The sequence below is a fragment of the Typopeltis vanoorti genome, chromosome 1, assembly GCF_054136105.1.
Source record: "Typopeltis vanoorti isolate ZY-2024b chromosome 1, IOZ_Tvanoo_1.0, whole genome shotgun sequence".
Lineage (NCBI taxonomy): Eukaryota > Metazoa > Arthropoda > Arachnida > Uropygi > Thelyphonidae > Typopeltis > Typopeltis vanoorti.
The window spans coordinates 128,105,262-128,122,226 of NC_143549.1; the positions used below are offsets into that span (position 1 = coordinate 128,105,262).

Consider the following 16,965-nt stretch of genomic DNA (forward strand, 5'->3'; position numbering starts at 1 on the left):
GTGGATAACATTAACATTAGTGTTATCCACTAATGTCATTAACATTAACACTATTCATACTATTCAAAACAATCAACTTCCACTATACTCGCATTGCTCACATCATTTCTGCTACCATTGAGAATTTCTTTCAGGATCACTCGTTCACTTTTTCATAATTTTTTTCTTAGTACTTATTTGCTGCTCTTTCACAATATCTCTCTTTGCTATTAAATGATAGCAAAGACAGATATAAAGAGATATAATCCAAAAAAAAAAAAAGAAAAACAGGTTTAAAAAACTTGGGGGGGGGGAATAAATTTGTAAAATTTGAAAACCGGTTTTCAAATATTTTTAGATACCAGAATTAATATGTAAAATTAATTAATTATTTAATTAAAAATGTTAACATTTTGATTTGAACCCGTTGTACATGTTACAAGTGAGGAATCCGAAGATGACATAGAATGTGAAGATGACTATGGTAAGGATTTTTTACATTCTCTTGATCTTGATAATGATTGTGGATTCCCTATATTGTCTGACAATTAAAAACAAACAATTTCCCAAATTAGAAAAATTTGCAATTTTTTTAGAATATCTCTCATACGAGATAGCATCCTTCAGAATTACGTAAAACAAGAAAAAGGAAAGAAATTAAGTCTGATTCTTGCCTGCCAAACGAGATGGAATAGAGAGGCCATGATTGAAACATTTATAACATTAAAAGAATGTGTTATTTTAGCTTTGAATGATATTGGTGCTTCTCATATGTGGAATGAAGCTCAATATCCTAAAATCATGCAGCTTAAAGTGTTGGGACCAGTACATCTAGCAGCTGAGGCCTTAGCTCGGCAAGATGCCAATTTATTAACAAGTGAAGACATATTTGAATTTCTGTTAATGAACTAAAAAATTTAAAGACTGAAATTAGTTCCAAATTATTAAATGCTTTATTATTATTATTCAGGCCTCCATGGAGTCAAAGACTCATCGTGGGAGGTCCTTCCTAAGAAACACAAAGTCTATCATACCACTCCTTAAACCCATTGACCGTTCTTGCTCTCACCACTCCATCAGGCAATGCATTCCATGGTTCAACAAATGGAATGCATTTGTTGAACCATGTTCAACTCCTCACCCTCTTGCTCACAGATTCCTTTCATAACTTCCAGGGATGGTCGCTTGTCCTCACTCCTTCCCACTGTTCAACCAAGTGAAAGAACTCCCCAGTGTCAACCCTGTAACCACATTTCAACTTAGTTTAAAAGTCTCAATCATATCACCTCTCATTCTTCTATCCACCAAGCTCTGCAGTCCACATTCCTTCAGCCGATCCTCATAACTAACATTGTACAGTTCTGAAACCATCTTTGTTATCCGCCTTTGTACCCTTTCCACAGTTAATTTATCCCCTTCAAATTCTGGAGACCAAATCTGAAAACAATAGTCTAAGTGCAGTCTGATCAGAGTCTTATACAACAGAATGATAACTATTTTATCTCTGCAGGTCAGTATCCTGCTCATTATGGCAGCAATCCTCTGTGTTACCTTCACCACCTTTGCAATACATCCCCTAAACTTCAGGTTTCTATCAATCATCAATCCCAGATCTCTTGTTTCCCCTACTTCCTCCAGTATAACTCTCTCGTAGAGTATGCAGTGTCCCATCGATGTTTCCCAAACCTCAAGACCTTACATTTTGCTGCATTAAACCGATACCCCCATTCATTTGCCCATGTATCTAGCTTATTCAAATCCTCTTGCAGGGCTACCACATCTGCACTATTACTAATAATCCTTACCAGTTTCGCATCATCTGCAAACAACTGAATATTATCCCCTTGCAATCCACTGACAATGTCACCGATATGAAAGTTAAACAAGTTGGAAGAAGACAAGTTGGATTGATAACCGTTTTGCTATATTTGCAAAATCCACAAAACATTTCAACAAAGAAACTTAGTATATTTCCACTAGCTTTAAAATTTGGTATTATTAAGTTATCTGAAAAAATATTGTCTAGAATATATCCAAATTCTTGTATGGAAACAGATTCCGATGATGAATATATTGGAGATGGCGAAACTATTAATCAGGGTAATGCTCTAAAAGAAGCCAAGGAAAAATCAATTCACAGGTTTCTTGAGGAACCGGAAGAAATCATATTAAATCCGAAGGCACTGAAGGCTGAATTTTCAGTAGTTGAGGCAACCAATAAAAGAACAAAGAATTCATATTTATTATTTGATGCTCTGAAAACAATAAAACCAAGTTCAGTAGCCAGTGAGAGAGTATTTTCTATTTCAGGCAATTCTGTATCTAGAATAAGAACAAGATTAAGTAATTGTTTAGTGAATATTTTATGTTTTCTGATATCATATTTCCTGAATATGAAATAAAAATTTATATTTTGTAAGGATTTTAGTATAAATATAAGTATAAATATATTTTTTACTGTTTTAATTATATATATATATATATATATATATATATATATATATATATTTGTAAAAATTCGAAAAAACTGGTTTAACTGTTTTTTTTGGAAATACTGGAATTTGAAAACCGGTTTTTTCAAAAGTTGTTTTTTGTATAAACCCTACTATCACCCTCAACTACTGATACATTACTGCCCATCAGCTTTGCATTCAAGCACACTTCACGCATACTCTTCCTCAATCTACCTTAAAAACAATTCAATAAATATAATAAATTTAGTTTAATCCTTTATCCAAGTGTGAGCAAACAAAGTTTGCGCCTGAAAGTATCTTCAGGACTGGGTTAAGGTGGTACACACCAGGGCAACTCGTTGCAAAGGTGGAGCAAGCTACCAACACTCCTATCCTAGTATCTCCTATAATGCAAAACACATCTCCTTGCGGATATGTCTATTTTGTTATGCATTAAGGGAAGGGCCACTACCCAGACCGGTTTCGACCTTTATTGAGGTCTCTTCAGTGGGAGCCAGGCCCAAGTCGAGATATCAGGCAGAAGCATTTGCAGGTCATCTCCACCTATAGGAATTGCCAATTGGTGTGCCACCCTTTTTTAATAAATTACTCTGGATTTAGAGAAGGATGTTGAAAGTTTATTTTCCACTTGGTTAGAGTATAATAAATTTAGTTTAATCCTTTATCCAAGTGTGAGCAAACAAAGTTTGCGCCTGAAAGTATCTTCAGGACTGGGTTAAGGTGGTACACACCAGGGCAACTCGTTGCAAAGGTGGAGCAAGCTACCAACACTCCTATCCTAGTATCTCCTATAATGCAAAACACATCTCCTTGCGGATATGTCTATTTTGTTATGCATTAAGGGAAGGGCCACTACCCAGACCGGTTTCGACCTTTATTGAGGTCTCTTCAGTGGGAGCCTCGACTTGGGCCTGATATCTCGACTTGGGCCTGGCTCCCACTGAAGAGACCTCAATAAAGGTCGAAACCGGTCTGGGTAGTGGCCCTTCCCTTAATGCATAACAAAATAGACATATCCGCAAGGAGATGTGTTTTGCATTATAGGAGATACTAGAATAGGAGTGTTGGTAGCTTGCTCCACCTTTGCAACGAGTTGCCCTGGTGTGTACCACCTTAACCCAGTCCTGAAGATACTTTCAGGCGCAAACTTTGTTTGCTCACACTTGGATAAAGGATTAAACTAAATTTATTATACTCTAACCAAGTGGAAAATAAACTTTCAACATCCTTCTCTAAATCCAGAGTAATTTATTAAAAAAGGGTGGCACACCAATTGGCAATTCCTATAGGTGGAGATGACCTGCAAATGCTTCTGCCTGATATCTCGACTTGGGCCTGGCTCCCACTGAAGAGACCTCAATAAAGGTCGAAACCGGTCTGGGTAGAGGCCCTTCCCTTAATGCATAACAAAATAGACATATCCGCAAGGAGATGTGTTTTGCATTATAGGAGATACTAGGATAGGAGTGTTGGTAGCTTGCTCCACCTTTGCAACGAGTTGCCCTGGTGTGTACCACCTTAACCCAGTCCTGAAGATACTTTCAGGCGCAAACTTTGTTTGCTCACACTTGGATAAAGGATTAAACTAAATTTATTATACTCTAACCAAGTGGAAAATAAACTTTCAACAATTCAATAAATACCTGTAACAACACATCATGTTTCATGAAACTAAAAAAAATCTAGATTTAACTTATGCATAGAAAAACTCACCATCATCCTGCTTTTGATACCAGTCAGTATACCTCACTCTAAGTTTAAAGATTTTAAAAGCAAACTTAAACAAACCTATACACAATAAACAATGTAAACCCACAACTTACACAGCAATTCACATAAAAATCCACAATTAATCAAAAAAAAATTATCTGAATCCAGAGCCTTCTCAAACAGTGAAAGAAAGAGGGAAGACAGAAAAATTTAAATTTTAAAAAAGTATATAAAAAAATAAAAATGAATTGATTGGAAAGGCACACAGTCCCTTAACCATACTAAACCTAGGTATGAAAGAAAATTTAGAGAACCTTATGAGCAATTTGGAAGATGCATCTTCAACTCATAAGCATTAGGGTATAAAATAGAAGAAGAAAAATTGGCAAAACTCCAAAAACCTCCAAACACAAATAATATATATATATATATATTGGTGTCCAAAACCTAAGTATCAACACTATTTCTGGGAATCACAACCACAAATTTAGATGAACAAGTTTGTAGCTGATGATTCCAAGTAAAAAGCGAGTACACATTCAAATTTTCAAATTGTGCACAGAGGGGTCAGATGGTAACACTCAACAAGATAAAAGGCAAAATTCAAGTTGGCTGTGCTAAGCGAATTGTGCTTCAATCAACCTCTTTTTGTGAATGAATAAAGTTTGAAACTTGGATGTCTTGTAATATCTCAAAAGACATTATCTAGAAGATTTCATGCAGGGAAGAATTATTGGAAAGTATGAAGGTCTCAGAATTACTGATATTGCCAGAGAATTTGGAATCTAACATAGCATTGTATTCAGGCTCTGGGTAGCACTTCAAACCAATGGAATGTGCTTCAAACCTTTGCTAAGAGGTTGCCTGCTCTATCAAAGAGCATGAAGACAGATTTTTGGTTATAACAGCAAAACATAATCGATGCACCACAGCAAGTCAGCTTGCAAGTTGCCTCCATTCAAGCACAGGTACATAGATATCTCGACAAACTGTAACAAGAATGTCTATGACGAGTAGGCCTATACACCTAAAGGCCTGTAGTCTGCATTCTTTATCCAGCACATCATAGTAGAGCACATTTTCAGTAGTGTTGTATCCATAAAAATGGCACAAGAAACCAATGGGCTAATGTATTCTTTACAGATGAGAGTCGTTTTAGTCTTTCCTCTGATTCTAGATGACACTTGATCTGGTGTGAAAGTGGTACTGCTTACCATTACAAGAATGTTCTTGAAAGGGATAGATATGGCAGTGCTGGGGTCATGGTGTGGGGAGGCATTATACTTAATGGACGCACCTAGCTACAAGTGTTGGAAAAAGGGACTATGATAATGAACGATACTGCAATGAAGTTCTTCAACATCATGTACAAATGTTATGTAGTGCTGTACGCAAAGAATTCATTTTTATGGATGAAAATACCACACCACACCACACCCACATACTCATGGAGACCCAGAATATTAATCAAATCGAGTGGACAGTACACTCCACAGATCTGAATCCCACAGAACATGTTTAGTACACAATAGGGCAATACATTGCTGCTCAAAATTCCCCTCCAGAAAACAACAAGGACAATGCCTTGCTCTGAAGGAAGAGAAGCGGACCAATTTGCCTCAAGAGCTCCTGAATCACTTGATGCTAAGCATGGTATGACAATGTGAGAGCTGCATCACAGTTCAGGGTGGACATATTCAATATTCAACAAATATTCAATACTGAAATGTCTCTCAGAATAGTTTTCTGTAAGCACTATACATTAATTCTTTAACTACAGCCTTAAGAAATTGTAACTTTTGCCAAAAACTTTTGCCAGATAAAAATGTAGTTCATCCTTAGCTTTTGGACACCAGTGTGTATGTATATATATAATTTTTAAAAATGATTTTTTATTATTTTTATCTTTATTTTATTATATATATATATATATATATACACACACACACATATATTTATTTATTTATTTATTTATTTATTTAAACGTTACTCTTTTTCTCTTAATTTCTCTTATCAGAGTCAGGCTAATGTGAACAGCTAATAAAGCAGTTATGCTAATAGCTTATTTTGTATTGTGATTTAGCTTGTGTTTGTATATATATATATATATATATATATATATGTGTGTGTGTGTGTGTGTATTCCTGATAATAACCTTGATATAAAGGTCAAAACATTGAGAATTAATAATAAGTGCTTTAACACGTGTTTTGTCTCCATAATTTCTACATAATTAAATGACTAACTATTAGTCAACTTGAGAGAAAGAATAATGTATAACACTCTGAAAAAGAGAGCCAAAAAGCTTCACTTCGGCAATGTAAAATTATTCAAATAAGTGGATATTGAATCCAACATTATTTCATAGCCGAATATAGAAATTACAAGAGTTTCATGCCGAATATAGAGACTATAAAAGTTTCGGCAGATATGGGCATAAGCCAAAATCGGAGCTTACTCCACATTTACTACGAGTTGCCCTGTCATGAAAGGTTTGCGCCTATACCGCCAAAACTTTTATAGTCTCTATATTCGGCATGAAACTCTTGTAGTTTTTATATTCGGCTATGAAATAATGTTGGATTCAATATCCACTTAATTTGAATAATGTATCACACTGTTTTCTTCTATGAAGATGTGTAGTAATACAAGAGTGAAACATTAATATAAGATATTATAACTTCTAATTGCATGTATATCATTAAGCCATTCTTAAATCACAAACACTGAAGCCCACAACTTCCACAGCAACTTTTACAAATAAACACACAAAAATCCACAATTAACCCCCCCCCCCCCCCAAAAAAAAAAAAAAAAACTTATCTGAACCCAGAGCCTTCTGAAAACAGTGAAAGATAATGAATAAATAAGTTAATTTAAAAGCTAGGACAACAAAATAAAAAAAATAAATAATAATAAAAAAGTTCATAATTTATTCCTTTGTTGAAACAAATATTCAATAAGAGCTTTTAAGATGGAGAACAACTAATTAAACAACCCTCAACTATAACAACAGAAGAAGTAAATTTCTATACATAAATAGAAATAAAACCAAAATTTAAAAGTGATTCTTCTAAAAGATACTACTCTGTAATGTAAATTTCATATTGGTTTTCATTTCTAGCGCAATTCATTAAAAATTATTTAATATGATGTGAAATAATGATTTACATATTTATGTATCTGTTTTATGTATTCTTTAGATTATGTATTACTCGGTATTTTATCATAAAGAACCATTTGTTATTCTTTGTTTAAGAGGATCTATGTTGTAGAGTTTTTATCAACTGACTAGGTAACAGTTCTTTATTACAAATTTTATGAATAGTATAGAACAGGGGAAACTGATCTTCAATATTGTACTTCTTAAGGACCATATAAACTGCTTGAGCTGTATGAGGACCTTGAAGCTTTTGTCCCTGAAGTAACTCTGCCTCCAACTCATTGATATTTCTTGCTGTCTGAACCATGGCTTCAGCTACCTTCCTGTTTCTTCCTCCGTAACAACTAGTAATGATATCAGCAATCCCACAACTCTCTAAGAATGTACTAAGTTTTGAGGTGGGATAAAAAAGTTTAACAAATCTGATCACTTCCTTCATACCTAATCTTACAACAGCTGCCTTAGTATTGTTCCCATAGCCTAACCCATCTACAAATCCTGCTCCTAAAGCAACAATATTTTTAAGAGCTCCACATAATTCAATAGTAGGAATATCATCTGATAAAGTTATGTGAAAATAATCAGTTTCAAACAATTCTTTTAAAATGCTTCCCATTTTCTCATCACTAAAACCTAATGTTGCTTCTGAAAATTCTTCACTAGCAACTTCAACAGCTAAATTGGCTCCCATCAGTACTCCCACATTTATATGTAATGACTGACCAATGATCTGTGTCATTAACATTATTTCTCCATTGGCAGTCACTTCAAATCCCTTTGAGAGGGAAAGAGCAACTGCAGATGGTTTTATTTGTCCTACTAGCTGTAAACATGTTTCTTTTACAAATTCATAAGGAATTACAAAAATCAGTATATCAGAATCAGTTGCTGCTTCATGAAGATTATGAAATGCAACAACATTTGTTGGTAACTTGAAGCCCGGGAGATACTTAATATTTTCATGTGTATTATTGATAATATCTGATAGTCTCTGATTATCCAAATCTCTTTCATGAACATACATTTTTACAATCTCCTTAAAACTCTTCTTTCTTCTAACATTAGAACCAATAATTCTTGCTATGACACTTCCCCAGTTTCCTGATCCTATTACTGACACACTCAATTCCTGAAGATCAAGGGATGATGATTTCATTTGGTTGGTAGTGAAACTTCTTTCTTGCATATCCTTCAGTATAAAAAATGTCACATAACACATTAAAATGACTTAACTCATTGATAACAGTATTAACAGAGAAATTCTCTACTAAGCTTAAAACAAATATATTATTTTACAAGTATTCCATTCTGATACTAAATTCATAGTCATTAATGAAAATCAATTAAAATTAACAATTCATATTAATAGTGTTCAAATTCTGATTTACACTTCAATTTCATCTGTATAATTTATAACCTGACTTTAAAATTTTCAGGAAATGACCACATATACTAAAATATTAATTAAAAATCTTTAATCAATACCCAATATTTCGGCAATGTTACACTGCCATCTTCTGGGAACATAAAACTATGATATGTGCATGCAGACACTAACAATGAGCAAATGAGGCTGAAGAAGGCAACTGGCATTGGTCCTAGAGTCCTAAATGTGCCCCTCCCCCTCCCAGCAGGCTAAATTGGGATGTCTTGACTGTTGGGCTCATGTTCTTAGCATGCAAGCTTCCTTAGTCTCATGCACCAAAATTTGTTGAGATTTGGGAATTATTTTATAGCTGAGGCTGATTCCAGGCGCAATCTTTCATATTTATATTTGCTACTGTGCAGTGGCTTTCTTCCAGCATATTCTATGGTAGGTATCTGGTGCATGGGCTGCAAGTCTTCAGTGGCTGTAATGGTGAAACTGGATGTAATCTTTGTGTTCAGATATCCTGATATTAGCTGTCCTGCCTGTTTGGCCATAGTAGGACTCAGGACTTGTGGACCATGTACTAGATACCCACCACAGAATACGCTGGAAGAAAGCCACATTACTACACCATAGTAAATATAAATATGAAGGATTGTTCCTGGAATCAGCCTCAGCTCTAAAAAAACTTCCCAAATCTCAACAAATTTGGGTGCATGAGACAGCCCCAAATTTGAGAAGCTTGCATCCTAAGAACATCAGCCCAACAGCCAAGATATCCTAAGAACATCAGCCCAACAGCCAAGATATCCTAATTTAGTCCGCTAGGGGGGACACCTTTAGGACTCTAGGAGCAATGCCAGTTGCCTTAGTTGCCTTCTTCAACCTCATTTGCTCGTTGTTAGTGTCTGCATGCACATATCATAGTTTTATGTTCCCAGAAGTGGCAATGTAGCATTGCCAAAATATTCGAAGGTATTGATTAAAGTTTTTTAATTAATATTTTAGTATACATTGTCATTTTCTGAAAAATTTAAAGTCATGTGTAACAAACGTATAAGTTTATCTACAAGAAATGTATAACTTATAACACTTCAAAATGTATTTTGCTACATAAATTTCATGTCATAAATAATCACTAATGCATCTAATATATGGACTAACAAATGACCATCATTCTGATAATGCTCATGGCAAGATTTTAAGGAAGCAACAGAGTTGGTTAATTGAGTTAATGTTTTAATATTTAAACAAGTTTTATGTCACAAGAATTTTATGACATCAGTCTTATTTAAACAAGACTGATGTCATAAAAATACATGGTATCCACAGAGAGAAATCCATAACTACAAATATAAGAATAAAATATGATTGCATTAAAATGTATCTGGAATGATACACAAATATTACATTCTTAAATAACATTATAATGTTCTAACATTATAATGTTATTTAAGAATACAGAAATTATGGGATATGGACTCAGCAATTCATTGGAGAACAAAGCCTCAGAGGAGATCATCCATTGATCTCGACCTCCATGGAGGTCAAGAATTTCATACCAGCTGGGGCATTGCCCTGTTAAAAATGTTATTTTTGTCAGGAAACCAGGGAACAGTGAAAAATCATCTAGTGGAACAAATTTCAACTCAACATCTCCAGAATTCAAGATTGGTACCATCAGCACAAAAAGCAACAATGGAAAATAAATGGAACTAACAGAAGAACTGGATAAGGGTCAGATCAACATAATAGGTGTTGCCAAAACAAAGAAGACAGAAATAGATGAGCTTTTTCTAAGAAACAAATACAAGATGTTATATTCAGGCAATAACGATCGGGGAAAAGATATTGCCTTCCATTCAAGAAGACTATCCTCTTATAGCTACATCTTTTGTGATGTTGGAAATATTATAAAGGGGAACTGCACAAATGAAACTTGTTTATACTTAAGGTCCCACAGAATGTTATACTAAAGAAGTGAAACAAAGAAAAAGGTGTTGGGGATCTAAACAACAGGGCAAAAAAGGAATCGAAGGATACAAAAAAGTTTTGGGAAAATTAGGAGAAAATATGAAAGCTAAAAATGGTAAGTACTTGATGTATTTCTGGTCAGGATATGGACTAGTTATTAGTAATGGACTCAAAAGGTTAAAAAAAAAACATTCAAGAAAAAACAAAGAAGGCGTATCAAAAGTTCCTGACAGGTAAGTAATTCAGTTTGTGCTCTGAAAGAATACAAAAGAAAAATATAAGATAGTAAAGTTCTCTGTAAAATTATCTAAAACAATTATTGGGAAAACTTTGGTAAGAACACAGGAAATAAATATCAGTAATGTGGCAGAATATTCTGGATGTTATCCTGGTTAGCCAAGTGGCTAGTGTATCTGCTCTCCAGCCAAAAGGCTGTGGGTTCGAATCCCGCCATGGGCATGGATGTTTGTGATTGTCGGTGAAAATGCTAGTAATGGTGGTGGGTGGTAGAAGGCATTGATGTAGCTGCAGTTTGTTGTGGGTGGTGGTTTGAGTGGTGGAGACAGAGCTGTAGAGTAGGTGCCCTCCCTCAATGGGTCTTTGGACTCCCTGGAAGTGTCAAATAATAATAATGATAAATGGAATCAGAATCAGAGTAAAAGGAATCATAATAAAGTTGAGATGAAAACTGAAGAGAATGATATTCTTAAATTCTTAATTCCTGGAATAATTACTTTCAAAGATGCTAAATGAAACAAGTGACAGCATGTTAGTAGAAAACATTGAAGAGTACATATCAATACTGAAGGTAGAAAAGCTATCAAAAATCTGAAATGCAGAAAAGCAGCTGGAGTAGATAATATTTAACCACAAATACTAAAATATCAAGGTATAAGAATTTATTCACTGTTGGGGTGCTCACAACCACCTCTGGCAATTCATTCCACTCATTATTATTATTATTACCCAAGATCCCATGGAGTCAAAGACTCATCTAGGAGGTTCTTTTGTCATACAAACAGCTCATCATACTGCACCTTAAACACATTCAAATTCTCTGCAGACACCACACTCTCAGGCAAGGCATTCCAATCATTCACAACTCTGCATGCAAAAAACCTGCTTCTCACTGCCCCTCACACAGTTTCCAGGGATGATCTCTGGTTCTCCCCTGATCTCCCACTGTTTTCTGTAGAACCTCACCAACACTGATCCTATAACAACCCCTTACTAACTTGTAGGTCGCTATCATATCTTCCCTCTTCCTCCTATGCACTAGACTTTGTAAATTGCATCTTCTCAATATTCCCTCATATTCGACATTCCAGAGGTCAGAAACTACCTCAGTCAGTCACCTCTGGACCCTTTCTGACATATCTTTGTCCTTTTGAAGACCAGGTGACCAAATCTGGGAAAAGTAGTTCCATGTGTGGCCTAATCAAAGCCTTATACAATGGAACAAGACTCTCCCTACTTCTACAAGTCAGTGTCCGCTGCATCATTCCCAGACGTCTTTGTGTTGTCTTTACAATTTTGGCAATGTGTCCCCTAAATTTCAAATCTTTATTCACTATCACTCCAAGATCTCTTATTTCCTCCACCTCCAACAATATATCCCCACCAAGCATAAATTCTGCATCCCATCTTTGTTTTCCAAATTTTAAAATCTTATATTTTGCAACACTGAACTCGCATCCCCATTCCCAATCACTCATCTTCTCTACTCTTCATAGTTCATCCCAACTTTGCATCATCTGCAAATAACTGAATATCTCCATCCAAATCTTCACCAATATCATTACTATACAAGTTAAACACTACTGGCCCTAAAACAGACCCTTGAGGTATACCGTTAGCGACTTTCCTTTTCTGGGATATTGCTCCCTCATACACAACTTGCTGATACCTATCAGATAGCCAGTCTCTGATCCAATGCACTAATCTAATATGCAACTCCATCTGCTCTAGTTTGACTATCAACTTATCATGTGGTAATCTATCAAAAGCATTTGTGAAATCTAAGTATATCACTGTATATCCCTCTCCTCTGTCCAAGGAAGCAGTCACCTTATTGTAATAAGTAAGTAGATTACTGAAACATGGTCTCCCTTTAGCAAATCCATGCTGTCCATCAAAGATAATACCATTGTTGTCAAGCGAATTCTGGATCCTAGTTCTCACAACTTAACCACAACATCTGACACACAGATAGGCCTATAATTTAATGCTTGAGTTCTATCCTTATGAAGTAGCACAATCCTGCCCTCCTTCCACTTTTTAGGAACTTGACCCAGTGCATCCTTTTCCTTTAGTGTTACAGGGTGATCAGCATTCATTTTAGGCAAATTATGGACTCTACAACTGTGTTATAAATAACTTTTAATTTCCTGACATTTCAACCTTCATATGCCAGCCTGGTTGGCAGAGTGATTACCGTATCCATTCTTCAGCCAAAAGGCTGTGGGTTTAAATCCTGCTGTAGGCATGGATGTTTGTGATTACCTGTGAAAATACTAGTGGTGGTTGACAGTAGATGGCGATTAATTAATTAATTAAAAAAAAAAACTACATCAAAGCTATATTCTATTAAAGATAACATCAGAGAAACATTCTTTCATATACATATTTTTCTTACAGTTTCAATGTCTTAATTTAACATGACAATTGTTAAATTAGATTTCAGATTCTAGGTTACCTATGGTCCTATTTATAATTAACTCTCAGGGATAAAGGTTAAGTGGGTAGAATATGTACCTTCCATACTCTTGGGATTTTTATCATCATCATCAACTTCCTCCCATGTGCCCTTAACTGGTGTACAGGATATGATAGTACTACATGAAAAATTTACATCATTACTAACTTCCTATCTACAATTTTCCTCCAGATCAGTCTGTTACTTGTCAAGACTCCAATATTATCAGATCTTATATTTCTGTCGTCTAAGGCACTTTGTAGCATATCTATCCACCTATATCTTGGTCTTCCTCTGGTTCGTTTTCCTGCCAACCTGGCAGAGAACACTTGTTTTGCAAATCTTTCTCGTCCATTCTGTTTAAATGACCATACCACCAGAGATTAGCTCTGCTAACGCATTCCTGGATGCTGACAATGTCAAGTTCTTTCCTAATATCCTTGTTTTTAATATCATATTGCCATTGATGCCATCAGTTCACACCTCTAATCTTTCTCAGGATTCTCATATCTGCAGTCTCTAGTCTTTGGTCAAGTGTTTTACTTCTGACCCAGCTCTCAGATCCATAAGTTAAAACTGGTTTGAACACTGTCTTGTATACAGCTAATTTAGTGTTCCGACTAATTTCTCTTATTCCACATGAATTTATTATTGACTTCCCACCATACCAGCTTTGCTGATTCTGTTGTCTATTTCTATATTTAATTTACCATCTTCAGTAAAAATCGTGCCTAAGTAGCTGAAATGTTTTACTTGTTACACAGGTTCTCCATTCACAACACAGTTGATATTTTCAACGATTCTGCGTATTTTCCTTGTCTTTGTCATTGCTGACCTTCATACCATATCTATTACAACAGCTATTCAATTTATTCAGGGAATCTTTTAGACTTGTAGAGGATTTATTGATAAGTATAACATCATCCGCATAAAGCAAAAAAAGCTGACATTAACATCTCCAAATTTGATATCATGTCTAATACCACTTTCCTTCGTAATGTGATCCATACAGATAATGAATAACAGAGGGGATAATGTACATCCTTATCTCACACCAGAGTTAACATTAAACCATCTTCCTGTACTTCCTTCAATTCTAACTGCTGACTTGCAACTGAAATAAAGACTAAGTATTGCTTGACATAATGCCCTTGACACCATATAACTGTAGAGTATTGAATAGCTTCTCTCTCTTGGCATCTTGTCATATGCCTTTTCCAGATCTACAAAACTTAAATACAGATCTTTGTTATATTCTCATGATTTCTCAACTATTTGTCGCAAAGTGAAGATCTGATCCTTACAGCCTCTATTTGGCCTGAATCCAGCTTGTTCTTCACCAAGCTTTTCTTCTATAATTCTTCTCAACTGTTTCTCAAGTATACTTGCATATATCTTACCAGGAACACTCGGTAGGGAAATACCTCTGTAATTCTCACATTCAGTTTTATTTCCCTTTTTATATATGGGTACTATGAGAGCTCTACTCCAATCATCGGAAATTCGTCCCTCTGTCCAGGCTTTCTGAACTATGCAGTGCAGCCACTGCAAGACTTTCATACCACCATACTTCAGCATTTCTGGTCGAATATCATCTACTCCTGCTGCCTTTCCACATTTCAAGCCTTTGATGGCTTTTTCTACTTCAAGTATGGATATGTATTCCTGACTGTATGCCTGTTGAGTGTTTTTTACCACTGTGCTATCACTGCTTGTTTCATTTAGCAAATTCTCGAAGTAATTACTCCATACTTCAAGGATATCTTTTTTCTCCAGTTTTCATGTCACCTTTATCATCTCTAACTCCTTTTACAGCACTCTTTCCTCCATTTCTAAGCTTCTACAACAACCTCCAGAATATTTTGCCACCTTCTTGATATTTATTTTCTATATTCTTGCCAAAGTCCTCCCATGACTTTTGTTTAGCTACTTTTACACACTGTTTAGCTTTCATACATTCGTCTCTGTATTCTCTAAGAGCACAAGCTGACTTATTTGCCAGGAACTTTTGATATGCTTTCTTCTTTTCTTTCACTGACTCTTTAACTTCTTGTGACCACCATGGAGTTCTGATTTTTCTACCCTTGCAGGCAACCTCACCGCATGCTTCTCTGGCTGAATCAATCAAGGTTTTCTTCTATGCTTGCCACTGACTCTCCAAGCTTTGGTTCCTGTTCTCAAACTCTTTCATTTTTTTTCAATAATCTTTGTGTATTTTAGTCTACAGTTCACATCTGAGAGCTGCTCAACTTTTATTCGCTTTAAAATGTTCTTACATGCTATTCTTTTCAATATGAAATTCAATTTCATCCTGCTCAAGACTAAATAGTGATCACTTCCAATTTCAAATCCTCTGTACACTCTGGTGTCCTGCACCAGGGAGAAAACATCACTATCAACAATAACATAGTCAATGAGACCTAGCCTCTTCTCCCCATGTGAATTTGTGCGCATTTTTATGTTGGAACATGGTGTTAGTAATAACCAGTCCATGTCCTGAGCAGAAATCCAACAGATATTTGCCATTATTATTAGGTCTGCTCTTTTCTCCAAATTTTCCCAAAATATTTTTGTATGTCTCACAATCATTTCCTACTCTGTTTAGATCTCTAACAAGGACCAACTTTTCCTTTTTCATTGTGTCAGCTGCTTTCTCTAAATCCTCAAAAAATTCCTCCACTTCTATCTTAGTAGAACCTTCTGTGGGACCATAGGCACAAATAAGTCTCATTGTCCAATTTCCTATTCTGATATTTGCCCACATCACTCTACTTGAGACTGCCTGCCATTCAAGAAGATTAGCCTTGTATTTAGTGTTGAATACAATGGCTACTCCTTCTTTTCCTTGGCTGTCATTGCCTGAATATAACATTTTGTATTTATTGCTGAGAAAGATCTCACCAGTTTTTGTCTTTTTTGTTTCAGTCACCCTTATTATGTCGATCTGGTACTTATCTAATTCCTCAGCTAGCTCCATTTCTTTGCCATTCAGGCTTCTTATGTTGATAGTACCGATCTTTAACCCTGATGATGTTGAGTTGGGGTGTTTTTTCAGATTTGTTCCAGTAGTTGACTTTTTGCTGTTCATCCTGGTTCCCTGGTGAAAACAACAGGGGCCTTGTTTAACCAGGCGATGCCCCAGCAGCATGAAATTTTGTCATGTTGTACCATCATTTTGAATTTTGTTTTAAGCCAATAAGAATACAATTTGGCTCGCTAAATCCCAAATTGCCAGCCCATCCTCATTCGTTCAGTATCCAGGTAGATACCCAATTAGGGTGATTGATAAGAATCTCACAGGCTTCTTAAATTTAAGTTCATACCATGTTTTGGTGTGGTGTAAACAACAGGTGTTTTTCCAGTTGTATGTAAAATTTTTCAATTCTATGTTAAGTATTCAGGGCATGATCAGAAAGGCCAGCTTCACCATAGCTATCATATTTAATGTGTCATTTATGTTCCTTTTGTACCTATAATATATAGCACCCGTATACAGGGTAGATTATAGGTGCAATAAATACAATATACTCCAGGGTGGGCCAGCAGAGGGAGTGGGTCTTTGGATGAGTTGAGTAAGTTCTTTAATTTTGCAGGAGGTTTA

General features: G+C 35.5%; 1 protein-coding gene and 1 pseudogene across 1 annotated transcript in view; both read right to left on the reverse strand.

The window, feature by feature from the left end:
* LOC150110414 (uncharacterized) overlaps positions 1–16,965 on the reverse strand; it is a 163,493-nt gene that overhangs the window by 102,910 nt on the left and 43,618 nt on the right. The window lies entirely within an intron of this gene.
* LOC150110415 (glycerol-3-phosphate dehydrogenase [NAD(+)], cytoplasmic pseudogene) lies at positions 7,418–8,482 on the reverse strand (annotated as a pseudogene).